This window comes from Hevea brasiliensis, chromosome 1, assembly GCF_030052815.1.
Source record: "Hevea brasiliensis isolate MT/VB/25A 57/8 chromosome 1, ASM3005281v1, whole genome shotgun sequence".
Lineage (NCBI taxonomy): Eukaryota > Viridiplantae > Streptophyta > Magnoliopsida > Malpighiales > Euphorbiaceae > Hevea > Hevea brasiliensis.
In genome coordinates, this window is record NC_079493.1 from 107,879,855 (window position 1) to 107,901,138 (window position 21,284).

General features: G+C 41.1%; 1 pseudogene; it reads right to left on the reverse strand.

The window, feature by feature from the left end:
- Positions 1–872: 872 nt before the first annotated feature.
- The window catches only part of LOC110651799 (uncharacterized), a 35,787-nt pseudogene continuing 15,375 nt past the window's right edge, over positions 873–21,284 (reverse strand).

Here is a 21,284-nt window from a genome sequence, read left to right on the forward strand (position 1 = left end):
TTTTAGTGATTTTTTATTTTAATTTTCAATTGAATTTTATTTTTGTTATTTTTTTTAAAGAAAGAGATAGAGGGTATAAGGAAGAAAGAGTGAGCATAGAGAAAGAGGACCAATTTATAGCTTTTTATAAACTTTAGAGAACAGATTATAAAATTCCAAAATATTGTTTTTATTTTAGTACTTATGTGGGTTCTATATAGCCCAAAATTTATAGTAATTATATGCTATCACTATGATTCAATATAGGATAATTTACATGGAATGACAAACCAATTATATAATAACAAATCAGTAGTGGTGATCCTATAAAACTGTTATTTTCTTATATGCTAAAAACATTTTTTTTAATAAAATTATAACTATTTTTTCATCTAGTTGTCACACTATGATTAGCTTGCCATTTCATGTATTAATCCTACGTGAATATTAGGGGCATAACATAATATCTCCAAAATTTGAGGCAAATTGACCATGTTGCAATTTGAATCGTCTAATTTATCAATTTTTACGTTTGAGCCTAATTGAGCCATATTTTGAAGGAGCAAATTCACATTTTGTCCATTTTTCTTTTTATATAAAGATATAGATGGAGAATTCAATTCTTCATCAACTGGATAAATTTGGATGAAGTACATGCATCAAAGATTAATATTGGAGCTAGCTAGATATAATTAATGTTACCAATTTGAAGAGAATATTAGAAGTTGGCTACCAATTTAGGAGGGAAAAAGCAAAGGGAAGAGAATTTGGCAACTACAAGGCATTTGGGAATCTCCTAAACAATTATACTAGTTTTAATAAAAAATCTACATTATGTATACTCAATAAGAACAAAAAACCAAAAAGCTTTTCAGTGATCAAGTTGTACAAAATTAATGGAACCCTCTTGAACCTCTTGATTGATAGAGCTCTAATATACTCTTTGCATCAGGTAATAGAGATTCAATTTTGGGTTTTTAGACCAAATGTGCCTACTTTGATGACCACTCTAGTACAATAAGCACCTCTTCATTTGCAAGAACCTCGCTGTCATGACAATTCAATGCAATGTAGCATGCCAAAATCACTGAAGGAATCTGAACCTTGCTCCCCAAAGTAAACTAGTAGAATTAGGTGCTTGGCACCTCCTTTACTGATAATAGACTTTGAATGATTAACACAGAGGTAGTATTTTGTGCATGCAAACTTGTTAAGAGCAATTGTTGCTTTCATTGTAATTTCAGGTTCCCTTTCATCTAGTAGCTTCACTAATGGCCCCGTGATCCTAGTTTCTATTGCTCAAAGGTTCTGACTTCTCAATTACTTTTAATAGCTGATCAACAATTGCTTTGGCAATAGGCGAAGTAGGCTTGAAAGCAGAGCGTCTCAATTCAGTAGTTTGCTCAGCTACTATTGTGATTTCCATTAATGCCATTGCTAAATGGGTTTGAATATCATCAGGACCTTTTTCTAACAAAACTACAAAGCATAAAAGTTGTCACACCTTACCCCTCTGTAAGGCATAACATGATCCCGTAGTATACCTAATGAATTATTGAACTTGGCCTATCGGTAACCCATTAAATATACTACAAGGGATTTTTAAAATAATTTCCGTTTAATTTTTTTTTAAATTGGTGGGTAAATTTTTTTTCATATATTAAAAACCTTTATTTGAAGTCCAATCATAAATCAAATTTTTAGATATTTAAAATCTCCGCAATTTTTATAAAAATTTCGACAGAGTGCCGTCTGTATTTTAAGAAAATAGTTCTTTAAAACCTGAAAAGAAAAACACTCCCAATATATTTTCCCAACCACAACTCCATCATTCAATTTCATTTCATAAATCAGCACAAGCAACCCAATACACAGTTTGAATTAAATCAAATATTGAAACATCTCATTCTGGTAACAAAATTTATATTTACATTCTTGGGAGTATTAAAAATTTAGTAGTACAAAATTTTATAAGTATATAAAATCTCAAAATAACATTACAATAATTTATATTTGATTACATTACAAAAATAATACTACAAAAGAGCTGATGCAACTGCTCGAATGAAATTACATACATATAATTATATAATTTCATCAAAATCTAATGTACAAGGGTATACCAGAAGATAGTCACACTGTCTTCAAGTAATCTCACTCAGCTACTCTATATTTTCTTTCACCTGCGACAGCATACAAAGCTATTGCTGAGTGGTGAACTCAGTGGTGCACAAATTAATCATTTAAAACTTAATACAAGTTATGCTTGATAACTCATAACATATAAAAATTTAAAACTTCTAAATGCTTAAAAATTCATGATATACAAAAATCAATATTTTTAATCATGCAAATTATTCATTTGAATAACATTTTGATCAAATAGTAACTATATATCTATATTTCTTTTAAATCATGAAACAATAGAATATTTTTGAATTACTGACAAATTATTTATTTCGATCACAATTTATCAAATTATGCATAATTTAAAGGGTGTTGCCAATAATTCACACAGTTGGACCCATGACACAAAATTTCAAGATCGATGCCATGTTGTACACCACGAAAAGGCAAACTCTCCCAATAACCGAGGCTAAAAGGGAGGAACAAAGACTAGCTAGTATATATGAGTACTCATCCAAACTCTTCCCCTTCTGGCAAGCCAGAGAGGAAGGAACTCACCCCATCTAGTGGAGGAGATATCTCACTAGACAAGCTAATGAGAACACAAAATATATTGCCATGTCAACTGTGGTTTCAAATCATATTCAAAACAATTGCAATTTACAAAAGTGTTTATAAACTATTAACATATTTAATCATTATAATTTCATGCTCAAGGTTGGCAACACATCAAACTCAAAATTTACAATTCTCAAAACCATGCAATAAATCCTTAAATGCATAAGAAAATTTATATTTTATTTATACAATTTCATTCAACAAGTTAAAGTTCTCAACACAACAAAAATCATAAATCATACAATAAAATTATTCAAATCAATTTGGAAGTGAAAAATAATAAGAGAGTTAGTTGTGCACAAATCTCTATCTAGGCTTGACTTAATTCAATTCCTCCTCCTTCTTTGGAGGCTTCTTTCCCACTGAAACACATAATTAATGTGTTTCAATATCTATTCAATTTATTTTTAACTAATAAATTCAATAATTAAATTTTTTATATTTAATTTATCCCATAAAATTGAGTCCTTTGTACTTAGTGTAATTGTGGTTATTATTCATTTGACCATTTGATCAAAATATTGACTTTTTCATAGTAATTAGATATGCTAATTCTAATTACACCCACATACCACATTTTGAGTCATATTTTTTTGTGGGCATTGATTGCCAAATTCAATTCAAAGCCTATTAGGGTTAAATCTCAAAATTTTAGTTTTGGGTTACTTGTTTGTACTGTTCAATTGGTCTGTCTACAGTAAGAATTTGGCTAACTTTCCTTCATCAAAGTTGTTCCTTAATGTCTTAGCTTTAATTCCCTTTTCGAATCACTCCATTTTGAGTTTTTTAGCTCAAGTTATGTTAATTTCAAGTGTCGCAAGGTGTTTTGCGGTCGCCTGAACGAACCCTCACCGAAGTGGGAAAAAGTGAGGAGTCGCCACCTTAGTTTTGAGGGAAACTAAAGAAAACCATTTGTGAAAATAGATTGAAATGAAACCACTTCAAGACAGAGATTCTAGGTTCGGGGTCCGTAAACGGGTAGGGAATGTGTTAGGCACCCCACCTCGTCCCTTAATAAGGGTAAGTAGATTTAACTTTGCATTAGTTAGGAGGGCTTGAATGGACATGTTAATCCTTTTGTCAAAAGGAAAATTTAATTTTTCACTAAATTCGGATCACCCAGATACATAAGTAAATGAGACAACCTTAGTGAGTTACTGTTGTATGTTAATTTTGTTTGAAAGGAATATTTTATTGAATTTTAATTTAAGGATCGGATAAGAACTCTTCTCCGAACTCTTTAATATTTATTAAAATTTTGAGTTGAGACCGGATAAGAACTCTCCTCCGATTTCTGTTAAATATGTTTTAAAATTCTGAATTGAGACCGGATAAGAACTCTCCTCCGATACTCGTTAGATTAAAATTGAATTGAGACCGGATACGAACTCTCCTCCGATCTCTATTAAGTGTTTATTAAAATTTTGATTTGAGACCGGATAAGAACTCTCCTCTAATCTCCTTTCTAAATGTTTATTAAATTTTTAGTTTGAGAACCGGATAAGAACTCTCCTCCGATCTCCTTTGAGTATTTATTTTAAATTTTAGATTGAGAACCGGATAAGAACTCTCCTCCGATCTCTATTAAATTATTCGTTATAAAATTAAGTGAGGATCGAATAAGAACTCTCCTCCGATCTCTTTTAAATTATTTGTTAAAAATTTTGTTTGAGGAACGGATGAAGACTCTCTTTCGACTTCTTCGAAATTTGGACACAGCCATATATCATAAGAGTCTAAGTTTAAGAGTTCTAATATTTAAAGATGCCAAAGGTCGAAATAAGACTTTTTTTTTTAAAACTCGTTGGTACTTTGTGACTAAATAAGGGACGCCGGACTGAATTTTGCTGACCTCCCCTAAGGTCACTTTACCAGTATCCTATCTGTACCCTTTTTCTTATCTGAGTTTTGATTTTTATTCCGCCTTATGGCATTATGCCGGATCGCCTCCCATGTCAGCCTAGTGATTCAATTTTGCTGTTTCCCTGACATGTTATTTAGACCCTCTTTTTTCAAAGAGACACTTTAAACATAGTTACCTACATTTTGTCCAGCTGCTTCTACGTAACTCGGGGCTAGATGACTTGTGTTCAGAAATAATAAAGGTTAACAAAAGTGTGGGTTAGCCAGCACGGGAGTAACCTAGAGCATATCTTTCCTTTGTATTTTTTAGCGTGACATGAACTTAAAGAAAACAACAGGCACAAGAAAGAGAACGAAGGAAATACGTGAAACGAGAACTAGACTTAATAAAATGGCGATATTAACACTGACCTGTAGGGAGTCGAGTCTATTGAACTAACTACAGAATCGCAAAAAGTAGCAAGATTGCAGGTTGGCAGCCGGAGGACTACGGTTCGCCTTGAAATGAAGTATTCTTTGTTAAAATGTAAACGGGTCAGAATAACTAAGCTTGAGTGGAGTTGAGCTTAGACAATATGAATGGAAATAGAGGATAACAAAGATAGAAAGTGAGAGTGCCACAGGATAATGAACGAACTAAAAATGAAAAATTTCAGCATTCAAGAATCCCTTTTGCAAGAAAACACTTCAGAAAACTAGTTTCGAAAGTTTTTTTCCTACGAAATCTCCAAAGAAAATAGCAGAGTAACAAACTGAATTAAGTTTCAGAGTTATTCTGCTATAGTTACTGCCTCTTGTCTATATGTTTTTTTTCGTCCCCTTGAACAGTTTTCAGGCAGGTATTTATAGGAATCGGGTGCTCCCCATGAAGGGTCAGGATTTATTTTGAGGGGGATGGAGGGTCTAGATTTTGAAGGACATGATTGGATGCTTGAGAATTAAAGAGAACCAAAATGAACGGCCGATATTATTCTTCAGAATATTCGTCCTTTTCTTCTTTCAATCTGACGGTCTCAAATCCTCTTGTCCGGAGCGATCTGAGGGCTAAGAGCGAAAGACGCTGGTCTTGTCGTCTTCTCTCTTGATCCAAGGGTTCCGGGTTCGTCCTTACAAGTGAGATCAACGGTGGAGATTGAGATGTACAGGACTGTCATGACATACCCTGGCACCTGTCAGCATTGCGGGCGATTCTCAGGCATGCGGTGGAGATCTCATCTGCAACGCTTTAACTACCTCGGCTCTGATTCTGACGACGGTTATTTGGGATTTGCCTTTATTCTTTTTGCCTTCCGATCCCTCCCCCTTTTCGATCTTCTTGACACGCTCCTATTCCGATCTCTCATGCTGATCTCCCATCTTCCGATCTCTATTATTCCGATCCCTTAATCAGCCCTGGTCCGGTCAAAGCATTAATTCCTCTCGATTCGGCGTCGCCGTTTTACGCTGCAATAAATGCCGGTTTCTCCTATATACCCACAGCGGAAGAAACTTCCTTCATTCGATTTCCATCCTTTCCTTCTTACTTTCCAGTTCTAGCTGCTCTGACAGAAGTTCCGGCCATGATTGTGGTTTTTGATCCCTTTCCGATAGACTTCTTTGTTCCTCGACTGAAAATTTACGATCCTGGTGATCGCATAACCTTGTTTGATGATGGTGAGAGAACTGGACCAATTAACCGATCTGGATCGTGGATTTCGATCGTGTCGATCCCGAATCATTCCACCGGCATAATCGGCGAACCGATTTTGGCCAAGCAAATTGTTAATGTTCCGCCGACCCTTGGCGATTGCTCTTCCGAGTTTATTCGGCTTCTCACCACATTGGGTGTTCCGACAGCGGCTTTCCTCCACATTGGGTGTTCCGACAGCGGATTAAGCTCCGGTCGGCGACACCCCTTAGATCAGTCACAATGTTGACTATTGACACAGGCCTCTTTAGATAGGACGTTCCGCTGATCTTTTAGAGATTGGCCTTTTGATGTAATCAGATCTCTAATGTATTCCGATCTTTAGATCGCCCAGATTATGTAATCTGACTTTTGGAAATGTATTCCGATCTCTTGAGATCGCCCAAATGATGTAATCCGATCTTTTGGAAATAAAGATTTTATTTTGTCAATTATTATCTTATTAATTATTTTCTGAGCTCTAATATGATTATCTGATCTAATTCTTTACCTGAATGACACTTATCCGATTCGTAATTCGAAACACCTAGATCTGCCGATCTATAATTAACCGATCTCTTTATGGAATCTTGGGAATATGCGTGAGACGTGTCAGAACAGCTGGCGAGTCCCGCTAACCGATGTGCTGCCTAGAACCTCGTGAGCATTAAATGCTCGGACGAGTATAAATAGGGGTGAAGGGTTAGCCATTTGCTCCTGTATGTCATTTTCAGTCTCTTGCTCACAACTTCAAAGTTCTCTCGTTTTCTCAAGTTCTTCCGACGCCGATCAGACTCCGGTAAGGGCTTTGATCTTCTTTTTAGTTTAAATTCTTTATTTCCTTTGAAAATGAGCGGCGCTGAAGGTCAGAGAGCGACGAGCCCTCCTTCCATTCAGTTCTCGTGGTCGTCTGATGAAGAAGAGGTGGTCGGGCCGAGCGCACAACCAGAACCTCCTAGGGTCTCCGTTCCAGCTCGGGGGCGGATCGCACCATCAAGGCATGCACCTTCTTCAGGGAGGGAGAATCTTCCTATGGACGAGCTGCCATCGATCTTGCAAGAATCGATGCAATCGTTCACCAGAGTACAATATTACGTCTGATTAAATGCGAACTTATTCGGTGTCACGGCGATCATCGAGCCGATCACTTCTTTGAAGAGAATGACATGGTTATGGTATACGAGGAACAGCTAAAGGCCGGTCTTCGGTTCCCTCTGGACGACTTCTTCAAGGAGGTCCTAAAGTATCACCGAGTGTGCATTGCCCAAGTTCACCCTAACTCGTGGCGGATCTTAGTAGCCTTCCGAGGCCTGTGCCGAGCTAAGGGAATCAGTCCTACGGCTAAGGTGTTCGCCGAACTGCACAGGCTAACTCGCCGAAAGGACGATGAGCACTGGTTTTTCCAGGCGAAGCCCCATTGTGGGCTCTTTACCGATCTGCCCTCCTCCCTTAAGAATTGGAAGAACCGCTTCTTCATTCTGAGGAGCAAAAATCTGACCTGCTTTGAGGACTTCCCCGTGGTGGTAGCACGGGGCCCTTGATTCGGCGTATTACCTGAACAAGGAGGAAAGCCTAATAGTGATGGAATCAAGAATCAGCGGCCACTCGAAGTTCTCTGTTTAGATCACGGTGGTATCGGCCGCACCATTGGACCATACAGCTGATCAACGGCCAAGATCGTGAACTTCCGCTCTCTGACCTCGGCATTGGTATTTTCTGCATCTCAGATCTCAGGACCTTAGCGATCTCACTGACCTCTTCTTTGTGCAGGTATGGCGGGTGGTGAGGGTTCCAGGAAGCGAAAGAAAGAAAGAGAGATTTCCTGGAAAGTAAAAGAGATGAAGCGTTCGGCACTACTTCAAACACCGACCATGAACACGGGAGATACAAGGGGACCGCCTCGACCTTCGGGACCGCAGATCGCAGAAGCTGTCCGATCTCCTCCTCGACGAGAAGAGCCGCTTCCACCTCCTCCAGTTGCTCCAAGCACAGAAGGGGATCGTTCTCGACCTCCTGCGAGGCCCCCTTCTCGTGGCGCTCAAGTGCTGATCGCTTCCCTGGAGAACAACCGGACTGTTCGGGAGAACCCCAATTTTGCCAAAGTCTTAGGGTCTTCTATCTGCCTTCGGGAGGATCGGGACAGACTGTCTCCGGACAATCTTGACGACATCCTGACCCGATCCATGAGTTTGAATGTAGAGTGCCTGGTGAACCAGCACGTAGTCCAGGAAAAGGCTCACCGCTTGGGTAAGGAGGTCGAGAAGAAGAGTCAAGAAGTGGCATCCCTCCGATCCCAACTCTCATCCGCTCAGGATTACATATCTCAAATTGAGGGGTGTATGAAGTACTATGAGGATAAGCTGGCCGAACAGACTCATGTTCTGGCTGAAAGGGATCATGCTCTTAGAGAAGTCCAGGTGCTCCGGGCCAACGAAGCTGCTCAGGTCGCTTACCTTACTGAGGAGCTTAAGGCAAAAGATGAAGAGATGGTGACAGGAATAGCCGGTGCTTATGTGAACGCTCACTAGGATCTTTTGGCCGAGCTCCAGAAGCGTTACCCGGAGGAGGACTTCTCTTGGATGGCCGACCTGGCTCCCGGAGGTGAGGAGGAAAGCGAAGAGGAGGTCGAGGGTGAGAGAGAAAATGAGCAAAATGTAGATCAGGCTGGGGGTGATCCCCCAGCCGAATGACTTGTACAAATTTTTGAAATGAAATGAAGTGGAATGCCCTTTTTTGTTCGATGAATGGTTATGATCGAAAAATTTCTGAATTATTAAACACTTGATTGTCTAAGTATGTTGAAATAACTGAAAATGATTATTAACCTAAGTGTGAGAGATCGGAAAACACAATGAGCATGAGATCGGTAAACGGGACTTGGTCAAAATCGGCTTAAACACTTAGGATCGGGGTCATCATTAAACTGGTATGGAACCTTTAATCATTCTTAAACTTTTGAAAGAGAGATTGGCAATAAAACTGGTAAGAAGAGATCTATTGTCAGTTTATTTCGTTTGCCAACAGAGATCAGGAATATACTTGACTAGTCCGGAGATTCGACAATGGCTTTGAGAGATCGGTGAGCGATCTAATAGACTAGTAAGGCTTTGACTGATGTGAGGACTTAGCATTGATTCAATTCTTTGTGAGGAGAGATCGGAAATGTGACTGTCTATCAAAGAGGGATCGGAAATGTGATTAGCTGTCAAAAGGAGACTTAGTATCTTTGGGTCGGTTCAAAGTTTTATTGATTTTGGGGATCGGCCAAAATATGGTGTCGACAGCTGCCCCTCTTTACATAATTTCTATTAAAGGGAAAATTTTCCGTGTAGGAATTATGTAAAGATTCAGACTCATATTTTGGACGATTAGGTGTTCGAAGTTAGGGAGCTAAAGCACACTTAAGTTGGTGACCTAGAAATTGGCAACAAAAGTTGAACTAAAATCAACTTGGATCAAAGAACCAGAGGTTGATAGCAGGAAATGTAAATTGCAGGTAATTAAAAGGAACCAGAGGTTGATAACAGGAAATGTAAATCGCTGGAAATTAAAATCAACTTAGATCAAGGAACCAGAGGTTGATAACAGGAAATGTAAATCGTTGGAAATTAAAATCAACTTAGATCAAGGAACCAGAGGTTGATAAAAGGAAATGTAAATCGCTGGAAATTAAAATCAACTTAGATCAAGGAACCAGAGGTTGATAATAGGAAATTTAAATTGCTGGAAATTAAAATCAACTTAGATCAAGGAACCAGAGGTTGATAACAGGAAATTTAAATCGCTGGAAATTAAAATCAACTTAGATCAAGGAACCAGAGGTTGATAATAGGAAATTTAAATCTCTGGAAATTAAAATCAACTTAGATCAAGGAACCAGAGGTTGATAACAGGAAATTTAAATTGCAGGAAATTAAAATCAACTTAGATTAAGGAACCAGAGGTTGATAACAGGAAATTTAAATCGCTGGAAATTAAAATCAACTTAGATCAAGGAACCAGAGGTTGATAACAGGAAATTTAAATTGCTGGAAATTAAAATCAACTTAGATCAAGGAACCAGAGGTTGATAACAAGAAATTTAAATTACAGGAAATTAAAATCAACTTAGATCAAGGAACCAGAGGTTGATAACAGGAAATTTAAATCGCTGGAAATTAAAATCAACTTAGATCAAGGAACCAGAGGTTGATAACAGGAAATTTAAATTGCAGGAAATTAAAATCAACTTAGATCAAGGAACCAGAGGTTGATAACGGGAAATTTAAATTGCAGGAAATTAAAATCAACTTAGATCAAGGAACCAGAGGTTGATAACAAGAAATTTAAATTGCAGGAAATTAAAATCAACTTAGATCAAAGAACCAGAGGTTGATAACAGGAAATTTAAATTGCAGGAAATTAAAATTGGCAGGAAATTTAAATTGCAGGAAATTAAAATCAACTTAGATCAAGGAACCAGAGGTTGATAACAGGAAATTTAAATTGCAGGAAATTAAAATTGGCGGGAAATTTAAATTGCAGGAAATTAAAATCAACTTATATCAAGGAACCAGAGGTTGATAACAGGAAATTTAAATTGCTGGAAATTAAAATCAACTTAGATCAAGGAACCAGAGGTTGATAACAGGAAATTGCTGGAAATTAAAATCAACTTAGATCAAGGAACCAGAGGTTGATAACAGGGAATTTAAATTGCAGGAAATTAAAATTGGCAGGAAATTTAAATTGCTGGAAATTAAAATCAACTTAGATCAAGGAACCAGAGGTTGATAACAGGAAATTTAAATTGCAGGAAATTTAAATTGCTGGAAATTAAAATCAACTTAGATCAAGGAATCAGAGGTTGATAACAGAAAATGTAAATTGCACTTACAAAGCAAGCCTAATCCTGACACGAGAAGTTCTTCCCCAATGAAGTGTACTTAACAGAATCCCGAAGACCAATGATGAATGGAGGACGAGTTGCAAGACTTAACCTATGACCCCATTTCTTCAAATGCCCCTTTTCTGTTTTTTTCTTTCTCCCGAAAAGCGCCCTTGCGGGTTTTTACTTCGCCTTCGTCTATATAACTAGAAGTGCCCTTCCGGGTTTTCACCTCTAGTTTTTTTTTTTAGGTCATTCCCTGCAAATCTCATAGTAAAGTACGTGAGGTTATCAATTGTCAAATCTTAATCTTATGGCAAAAATTTTAACTGATTTAAATAGCGCATTAAATAACGAGATTGCAGAAAGATAAATATAAGGGAAAGATAGAAGGAATGAAGTGTGATTTTATTACGGTTTTAATAAAAACAAAGAAGAAGTTTCAAAGAAGAAGGGTACAAGGATAGCTCTCACATATTCCCTGTGGCTGATTTTGAAATCCCTTAACTGCCATTATTTCAAGTTTTCTGAAGTCTCATGCGTGTGATTTCCTCTTCATCCTGGTTTCATGCCCCCCATTCCTTATTTCTCCCTTTTTGTTCTCGGGATGCCCTTTCGGGTTTTCACCCCTAGGTTTTTTTTTTTTTTTTTTTTTTTTTTTTGGGTTTCATCCTTCACTCATTTCTGAAAGTGCCCCTTGGGTTTCGCCTTCTTTCACACATTTTGGTAGGAGCGCCATTTCGGTTTTTCGCTGCTTCACATTTTTTTTTTTTTTTAGGCATAGTATTTCTTGACGGTGTCAGCATTCACAGGTCTCGGAAACTCTTCACCGTCCATGTGGGTCAAGATCAAGGCTCCTCCAGAAAATGCCTTTTTAACCACATAGGGTCCCTCGTAGGTTGGTGACCATTTGCCCCGGGGATCGTTTTGATTCGGCAGCACTTTCTTCAGAACTAGGTCCCCGGGTTGGAATTCGCGTGGGTGAACGCTTTTATCAAATGCTTTAGCCATCCTCTTCTGGTATAACTGCCCATGACATGCTGCTGCTAACCTTTTCTCATCTAGCAAGTTTAACTGATCCAACCTTGACTGGATCCATTCTGACTCATCAATCCCTGATTCCTTCAGAATCCTTAGGGAAGGAATTTCAACTTCAATAGGTGATACCGCTTCCATCTCGAAAACCAGTGAGTATGGAGTTGCCCCGGTTGAGGTTCTTACAGAAGTCCGGTATGCGTGGAGAGCATAAGGAAGCATATCATGCCAATCCCTATACGTGACCGTCATTTTCCGGATTATCCTCTTGAGGTTTTTGTTTGCAGCTTCCACCGCTCCATTCATCTGGGGACGGTATGGGGAGGAATTGAGGTGTCGGATTTTGTATTGATCACACAATTTATGAATCCTTGGACCATTCAGATTCTTAGCGTTATCAGTGACGATTTCATTAGGGAGGCCATGCCGGCAGATGATATTGTTTCTGAGGAATTTGAGAAACGTGTTCTGCGTGATATGGGCGTATGACGTGGCCTCGACCCACTTAGAAAAATAGTCGATAGCTATTAGGATAAATCTGTGCCCATTGGATGCCTTAGGGTTGATGGGACCGATCACATCGATGCCCCACATTGCGAAAGGCCATGGTGAGGTGAGGTTGAACAATTTGTGAGGCGGCACATTTATCGGATCTGCATAGATTTGACACTTATGGCACTTTCGGAAATACTCGATGCAATCCTTTTCCATTGTAGTCCAAAAATATCCCCGTCGCATGATTTGCTTAGCCATCATGTGCCCATTGGCATGGGTTGCACAATTTCCCTCATGAGTCTCAAAAAGGATTTTCTTCGCCTCTTTTGCATCCACACATCTCAACAGTTCACCGTTGGACCCTCTCTTGTATAGGGTTTCACCACTGGGGAAGTATCCCAATGCTAATCTCCGAAGCATCCTCTTTTCGTTTCGGTTTGCCCCTGAGGGGAATTCTCTGGTTCTGCAGTAGACCAGGATGTCATGATACCAAGGTTTACCGTCGGGTTCTTCCTCAATCATGAAGCAATAAGCTGGCTCATTCCTTGCCTTAATCTTCAATATCTGAGCCATCTGCCCTTCTTCGATTTGAGCCATAACGGCTAGAGTAGCTAAAGCATCAGCAAATTGATTCTTGTCTCTACTAAGGTGAGTGAAAGAGATCTCTTCGAATTTCTTAATCAGCTCCAGTAAGTACTTCTGATATGGGATTAGCTTGGGATCCTTGGTTTGCCATTCTCCCTTGACTTGGTATATAATCAGGGCTGAGTCTCCATATACCTCCAACTTCCTGATTTTCATTTTGATTGCAGCCTGTAGACCCCTCACACAAGCTTCATATTCTGCGACGTTGTTGGTGCAGTCAAACCTCAACTTGACAGCTATCGGGAAGTGTTTTCCATCTAGGGATATCAATACAGCTCCAATTCCATTACCGGACAAATTGACAGCTCCGTCAAAATACATTTCCCATATATCAGTTGGCCTCTCTTCTTCGCAGTCTACTTCATTAATATGCTCATCAAGGAACTCAAAATCCAGAGCTTCATAATCCTGGATAGGATTTTCTGCTAGGAGGTCAGCGATCATGCTACCTTTCACCGCTTTCCGGGTCATATAGACTATGTCATATTGGGAGAGTATGACCTGTCACTTGGCTATCCTACTTGGCACGAATGGGCTTTCAAATACGTACTTGATAGGATCCATCCTGGAGATGAGCCATGTCTTGTGATTTAACATATAGTGCTTGAGGCGATTTGCTGTCCAAGCTAACGCGCAGCAAGTCTTTTCTAAGAAAGAGTACCTTGACTCACAATCATTGAACTTCTTGCTCAAGTAATAAATAGCCCTCTCCTTTCGGCCGGTATCATCATGCTATCCCAAAACGCACCCCATCGAGTTCTGTTGGACCGCCATATACAGGATAAGAGGCCTCCCAGCTACGGGTGGAACCAATAATGTGTGGGCTGGTCAAGTATTGCTTAATTTTCTCAAAAGCCTCCTGGCAAACTGAATCCCATTGGGTGGAATTATTCTTCCGGAGTAGTCTGAAAATAGGCTCAACTTTGGCAGTGAGATTAGAAATAAATCTCGAAATGTAGTTCAACTTTCCCAGAAAACTGCGCACCTCCCTTTCTGTTTTTGGGGATGGCATTTCTTGAATAGCTCGAACCTTGTCTGGATCAACCTCTATTCCCCTCTCGCTTACTATGAATCCCAACAACTTTCCCGATCTAGCTCCGAATATGCATTTGGCAGGGTTCAGTTTCAGCTGATATTTTCTGAGTCTCTCGAATACCCTCCTCATCACCCGTACGTGGCTCTCCTTTCCCCTGGATTTAATGATCATATCATCCACATACACTTCCACCTCTTTATGCATCATATCGTGGAATAATGTGACCATAGCGCGCTGATAGGTGGCACTAGCATTCTTCAGCCCGAAGGGCATGACCCGATAGCAAAATACTCCCCATTGAGTGATGAAAGCAGTCTTATCCTTGTCTTCCTCATCCATCGGGATTTGATTGTACCCTGATGCCCCATCAATACATGAACACCTGCCCAATCCCACAGCATTGTCAACTAACACATCAATGTGGGGGAGAGGAAAATCGTCTTTCAAGATTGCTCTATTAAGATCCCTGTAGTCAACGCACACCCTAACTCTCCCGTCCTTCTTCATTACCGGGACGACGTTAGCCACCCATTGGGGATATTTGACCACTTCCAGGAACCCAGCGTCATACTGTTTCTTGACTTCATCCCGAACTTTGAGCAGTGTGTCGGAGTTCATTCTTCTTAACTTCTGCTTTACCGGAATTGTCCCCGGAATTAGGGGAATTTTGTGCGTTACTATCTGGGGGTCCAAACCAACCATATCATCATAGCTCCAGGAAAATACGTCGAGGAATTCTTTAAGCAGACTGATCATATCTCCCAATTCTTCACTCTCCACTACCTTAAGTTCCCTTTTTACTTCTTCTGTGCCTAAATTTATGGTGTGCGTTTCGTCTCCACAAGGCACTAGGGAGGGTTCATCCTTTTCATTGCTTTCTTCTGTAAGGTCTTCCTCAGAATCACTTGAAGTAATGGCAGTTATGGGGATTTCAAAATTAACCAGAGGAATTTCTGAGTCTATTGGATTATTAGGTGTTAATTGACGAATGGTCCTGAATGAATAAAAATAGAATGTATTATAAGGATGGAATTCAAAAGGAAAGAAAGAGAGAATTGGATTTAAAATGCGCTATTAATTCATTAACGTTCATGCCATAAGAAAAAGGTCCATTTACAGTATTACACTTGTCACCATGGACAAAATGATCAAGTGTTGACAACCAAAGGTGCTTTACTCGAAATTGAGTACAGGGATGTCTTCTGCCGTCCAGTTGTCTAATTCCTGCCCCTCAGCTATTGGTGAGACCAGAGCCTCATATAAGGAATCCAGGTAGATGACATCGATGGATGGTTCATCAGGTGATTCTTCCACCTCTGCCGGATTTTCAATGACCGGTTTAGTGAAGACTTCTGTGATTCTCGGGACTACTTTCATCTTTCCCATTTTCTGATCGAATCTCTGATCCCGAAGTGTTTTCCTCATCCAGAATCGCCCATCCATAAGGGCATCTTCCTCATAACCCAAACCACAGCGACCTACCTTCTGGATAGCTAGTATAGGTTCAACGATTCCCTGTAATGTGGCGCCTAGGCCTTTGCCTTCTTCGTACCCACTTCTTGTCATTATCTTGGCTACCATAGCCATAGCCCCTCCATTTCCAATTTCTTGTAACTCAAGGGCCTGGAAGGAGCTTTCCAACGACTCCTCAGCCGCTTCCACATAAGGGAGTGATTGTGGCTTGGTGACTAGCAAGGCCTCCTCTCCTTTCACTGTGATGATTTTGCCGTCCATAATATATTTGATCTTTTGGTGCAAAGTTGAAGGAACGGCGTTCGCAGAATGGATCCAAGGCCTCCCCAATAACATAGTGTAGGCCGGCTCAATGTTCATCACCTGAAACGTGACATTGAAAGTACATGCACCGACTTGGATTGGCAAGTCAATGTCTCCCAGCACTTCTCTCCTTGTACCGTCGAAGGCTCTCACCACCATAGCACTCTGACGTATATCAGATTGGTCAACCGGCAGCCTGGCCAAGGTGGTATTAGGCAGTACATTAAGAGCTGACCCGTTATCAATAAGTACCTTGGCTACTATACAACCCTTACACTTCACTGTTACATGCAGAGCTTTAGTGTGCCTTAAACCAGCAGGGTCTATCTCGTCCTCCGAGAAAGTAACAAAACTGGATGCCTGGATTTGTCCCACTATCTTCTCAAACTGCCCCGGAGTAATGTCGGGGTTTACAAAGGCCTGATCCAGGATTCTCTGCAAGGCTTGCCGGTGCACTTCCGAGCTCAAGATCAGTGATAACAGCAAAATTCGGGCAGGTGTCTTTCTCAACTGCTCCACCACATCATACTCGCTCTGTTTCATTATTTGGAGCAGCAGTTCCTCCTCTTCTTTATGCTCAGCAGGCTCTACTTCCTCTGTCTTCTCAACCTCCTCTTCTGCATTCTTCAATGACTCTCCCATCTTTACTTTCCCTTTTCTCTTTTCTTTTTCTTCGTTCACGTAACACCTCCCACTTCGAGTTATGAACTCAACTTCTTGCTCATGCGAGGAGGATTTTGTGGTAGTGACAGGTTGAGGATTATCCTGGGGAGTAGCACTGGTGGTAGGTCCGGCATAAGTCATCTGAAAGTGTTCATGAGGAGTGAAACATGGCTTAGGAGGTGCCGGGGGTGAAGCAAGGCTAGGAGCCGGTGTACTGCTTGACGCTCCTTGGGTGAAGACTTGGAAATTGTAGTTCCAAGGTATGGCATGGGTGTTGGTAATAGGGAGCTGAGATGGGGCTCGGATAACCGTTACTGGCGGCGAGGCTACTGGGGGTGAGAAGGTGATTCTGGGTTTAGAGGTAGAAGCATTCTGGCTGTATCTAGTTGTGTTCACTCCCTCTTCCATCTTCGACCTTGTCTGGCATCTCAGAACCTTGAGAGACAACAAGTTCTGAACCTCTTGCCTGAATCCCTCACAGCCCCGCAGCTCATGATCAGCTGCCCCTCCATGATAAGGACACCCCGTACCTTCTTCTAATCCCGTTACCTGAGGGCAAAGGTAGCCTTCCCTCATTGCCACAGCAAAAATTTCTTTAAAGTAAGGAACCAGCTTGTCTACTTCCGGTGTTGATCCTTCTCCATCAGACTCTATCATATTTACACCACTGCCCGCATTATGGTTAGGCAGTGGGTTTGAGGTAACATTGGGGAGGGAACCATTTCCCTCAATTTTTAGCCATCCATTCCGGATTAAAGCATGCACTCTTCCTCTGAGTGCTCCGCAGTTGTCAGTTGAGTGCCCTTGTGGCCCCCCCATGATACTCACAACGGGCAGTGGCATCATACCACCTGGGGTATGGCGGCTGGATCGAGTCTAGGGGAACTGGTACAATTTGGTTTATACCGATAAGGTATCGGTATATTTCACTGAGAGGGAGGGGAAGAGGTGGATCAGGGTTTCTTGGGGGTCTTGGGTTGTTTTGTGGTGGTCTTGGTTGAGCAGGAGGAGGAGGTGGTCTTGGTTAGTAATTTGTAGGTGGGGGATATTGTGGGCACGGGTGTGGATAATTAGGGAAAGGAGGTGGAATGTTTGCGACTGTTTGGCCATGAGGGGGAGGATATGGCCTATAATTGTTTTGAGGGAATGGGGAATAATTGTTTTGACGGGTGACAAAATGCACATCACCCTCCTTCTTCTTGCCAAAGCTGGCAATCTTTTTTGCAGGGTTCTCAGCCAACTCCTGCAACCATCCCATTCTTAGATTGGCCTCTATTCTTTCACCGGCCTGTATGATGTCAGAGAAGCTGTTGGAAGTGTTCCCAATCATCAAATTGAAATAGGGGGCTTTCAACGTCTCAATGAACAGAGAGCCTGACTCATTGTCGATCCAGGAGGGTGTACTTCTGCCGCCTTTTCTCTCCATCTCTGGGCATACTCCTTGAAGCTTTCCCTGTCCCTCTGCACCAGGTTTTGAAGATCCCTCCTTGTGGGGGCTACATCGCAGTTAAATTTGTACTGCTTTAAGAAGGCATTAGCTAAATCCTTCCAGGAGCGCAGTTTGCTCCTGTCCAACTGAATACACCACCTCAAAGCTGCCCCGGAGAGGCTCTCATGAAAGAAGTGGACCAGCAGTCTGTCATCCTCTGTCAGAGCAGACATCTTGGCGATATAGGTGGCCAAGTGAATGCGAGGATCTGAATTCCCTGTGTACTTGTCGAAATCAGGGACCTTGAACTTGGGTGGCACCACCACATCGGGAACCAATCTAAGTGATGCCACATCAACTGAGCCATACATATTCAGCCCCTCTATCGCTCTCAATCTCTCTTCTAGAGCAGATAGTTTCTCGTTTTCTCTCGTCTTATTTTCTCCTCCCTTTGTATGAAATGTTCCACCAGCTGGGAGATGAGGGGTGGAGTGAACTGGAGGGATTATAATGGAAGGGTATGGGTCGGTGTTTGAAACGGTTGGGTAATGAGAGTAAGGTAAGTCATTATTCATGGCGTAGGATTGTGATGATTGTCGGGTCCGGAATTGGTGAATGGAAGGTAAAAGAAGTTGAAGCTTGGTGTGGATCATTTGTTGGAGGTGGTGGAGGAGGTAGCGGTAGGCTAGGCTCTGCTGTGGGTTTATTCTGGGACATTTCCCTCATTAGTCTCATAAGTTCTGAGACCTGATCTTTCAATTCGGAAACCTGCCCTTGTAGGTTCTGTACTTGTTCCTGATCTTCCATTATCTTCTTTGTTCGAGATCTTGTTAAGTACACTCGCTTGGGTTGAACCGTGTGTTTGGTCAGACTTGCCTTGTTTGAAGCAATGTTGATTTCCTGTAAGAAGTCGAAAAAAGGATTTTTAATGAATTTTGAATTTTGTAAAGGAACTAAAAGTCACAGTGCGGGCCGAAGGATCTGATGGCATTTGGGAGCCAGAATGAAATCTGCGAAAGGATAATTGCATCAACTTTATCATGGCATCGTTCGATAGTCTGACTGTGAATGACTGGATTGAATGCGCATTTATGATACCTGTCCATATAGCGCATTCAATTTTTCATATAACCCTAGCGAGGGAGTTCCTACGGGAGTCATATTATTCATTCACAAATTTGCTAAACAATGGTCCAAAAATCATTTCATTAACTGAATAATTTGTACACCGTATTCTTTACATCGGCCTAGGCTCTGGGAGGTTTTTTATAATGAGATGACATTTTCTGAGATACTCATATAACCTTTCTTCTTGTTTGGCAGGGTTGAATGCTTTTAGAGCATACTCGGATTCAGGTAGGAGTTCTTGCTTTCCCTGTGCTATCGTTCTCTCCAGCTGGTCAACATTCTCTTTCAGCTCTTGATAGAGAGCAGCTTGTCTTTCTTTCTCCTTCCTTTCCTTAGCACATTCTTTCAAGATATCGTTGATGAGTAGTGCCTATTCTTTTAATTCGAGCTTCTTCTTTTTGTTTTCCTGTTTATACTCTTCAACGAGTATCTCTTGTTATTTCATCTTTTCCTGAAGCTTACTATTCTGCACTTTCATTTCTTTGACCTCAGCTTGAAGAGAGTCTCTTTCCTCTTCCCACCGTACTTTCTGCTCTTCGAACCTTATCTTTTCGGCCCTTGCCTCTTCCCTGAGTCTTCTCACCTTTCTTTTAAGGCGCTGTCGTTGGTCTTCCAACTGTTTTGTTTGTTCTTGTAGTTGTGAGTTCTCGGTATTTGCCTTTTGTAATGAGTCATCCAGACGGTTATCAGCTTCTTCTAATAGGGCGTTTCGGCGAGGGTTGCTGTCTTCGAATTCTACAGTTGAGTGTTCTTGGTCTCTGTCAGCCCTCCATTCAAGATAATTGCGTGTGGCACTTGGACCTTTAGGCGACCTTTCTATCAGAGAGATGTTTTCCCAGGATCTGCGAGCCATTTTCAACCCTCCCTCTTCCTTGAGCTCATGGTAGAAATGACCTTGGTGGTATTCTTCAATGTCGATTTTGGTCTGTGTTGAGCCAAACTGCCTCATTATCAATGCCGGAGTGTAACTTGTGTATCCGGTTACTCCGATCAGGGACACCGACTGATTACCTCCCGTGTTGATCAGAACGGATTGGCTGGCGCCTGACTTCCTCCAACAATAATCATGGCTATTGAAACTCAAAATCTGTTCCCGCCACTGCTGTTCATTCTTCGGACTAATTATTAACCGGGTCATCTTCTCGATGGGAGGCTGGTCAAGGTACCAAGTCAATCCTTTTGTCTCCACAGGGCATATGTGACTGATAATCCAGAGATATAACAATTGAGAACAACACTTGATGGACCCTTTACCTGTTATGCGGTAGGTAAGGGTTAATAAGGTCTCGCAAGAATTGCCGGTATCGGATTGACCTCTGCCTTTCTACCGCCCGAATACTTCCACCGTCTTTGCGAGTTATGATTCCTAATGGTCCCGGGAACAAAATCAGGCCATAGATTCCCAATGCGAGTGCTACTGAAGCTTGATCCCACTGTTTCTCTTGGAGGTATTGATCTAACCGCTTCTCGAGGTAGGTCCAATACCATCCATGCATGTTCCCTTTGATCGTTTCTTTTGACTTTGCCTCCTCCGAAGGAATACCCAACAAATGTGTTAATCGTTTCAGTGCGCCTATGCTCAAGGTGTAGGTAGATCCGATTCTGTGTTGAGTAAGGAATCTCTAGTAATGCACGATATTCTTCCATAGTGGGAAGGCTGTATCAATGTCATTGAAAGAGAATACCCGTGCCTTAGGATTCCAAACTGACAGCATGGCCTTTAATGCCGGGATTTGGACCTTGACTCGCATTAGGGTTGCAATTTTCCCATATTTTCTTTCAAATCGTGCCTTGACCTGATCGGGAAGCGACCTCCATCCATTAGACAGACCCTCGAGGCTGTTCATTCTGACCTCAATTTTATTCAGATCCCATGAGGGTAGTAAGCTAGCATGTGCCTTGGAAACATTATTTTGCAAGGGTACTGGAGTATGAGTTGATTTGGACCAAAGTTTAG